Raw genomic sequence first — 1,266 nt, 5'->3', positions numbered from 1 at the left:
CAGCACTATTTTTTTTTTTGGTGGGTCTGGGGATGGAACCCAGGGGCATTCGACCTCTGAGCTACACCCCCTGCTCTATTTTTTATTCTTTATTTTAAAACCAGGTCTCAAAGCCGGGCATGGTGGCCTGTAATCCCCACGCTTGGGAGGCTGAGACAGGAGGATCACACAGGTTCGAAGCCGGCCTCAGCTACTTAGTGAGGCTCTCAGCAACTTAGTGAGAACCTGTTTCCAAATAAAATAGAAAATAGGTCTGGGAGTATAACCCGGAGGTAGAAAGCCCCTGGGTTCCATCCCCAGTACCACCGAAAAAACAACCGGGTCTCACTGAGTTGCAGAGGGCCTCACTAAGTAGCTGAGGCTGTACGTGAACTGTGATCCTCTGGTCTCAGCCTCCCGAATGCTGAGATTACAAACGTGTGCCACCATGCCCACTTATTCTTTATTTTGAAACACAGTCTTTCTGGGTTGATAAGAGTCTCACTACTTGCTGAGGCTGTCCTCAAACCTGCGATTCTCCTGCTTTAGCCTCCCAAGTCCTGGGATTACAGGTGTGCACCGCCACACCCAACTTTAAAGGGTGGTAGTACTTCATGTTATTACATGATCGGATGCCACAGAACCTTTGTAACTGAAGAACATTTAGCATCTGGTTTGGTCCTCCAGTTTGGTAATTCTACTACTGCCAATTCTTCATTGACAGCTTTGGTTTTACGGGGGGTAATTTTTACATCCTTTGATTTTTTGACCTATTTCAATAATTTATTAAAAATTAGTGGAGGTTAGCTGGGTGCAGTGGCTGGAATTCCAGTGCTTGGGAGCCTGAGATAGAAAGATTGCAAGTTCAAGTCTAGCCTTGGCAACTTAGTGAGATTTTTTTTTTTTTTTTTGGTGGTGGTACTTGGAATTGAACCCAGAGGTATTCTACTGTCCAGCTATACCCCAAGCCTGATTTTATTTCTTATTTGCAAACAGGGTTTCACTAGGTTGATTCAAGTCTCACTACTTGCTGAGGCTGTCCTCAAACCTGTGATTCTTCTGTCTCCGCCTCCCAAGTGCTGGGACCACAGGCCTGTGCCACCACGCCCAGTTTAAGACTTTCTTTCAAGATAAAAAATCAAGCTAGGTTTGGTGGCATACACCTGTGATCCCAGTACTTGAGAGGCTGAGACAGGAGGATCTCAGGTTGCGGCCAACCTCAACTACTTAGTGAGGCCCTCTACAACATAGTGAGACCCTGTTTCAAAATAAAGAATAAAAAAAAAT

Source organism: Muscardinus avellanarius (genome assembly GCF_963383645.1).
Source record: "Muscardinus avellanarius genome assembly, chromosome: 3".
Classification (NCBI taxonomy): Eukaryota; Metazoa; Chordata; class Mammalia; order Rodentia; family Gliridae; genus Muscardinus; species Muscardinus avellanarius.
Note: the sequence above shows the minus strand (reverse complement) of the source record.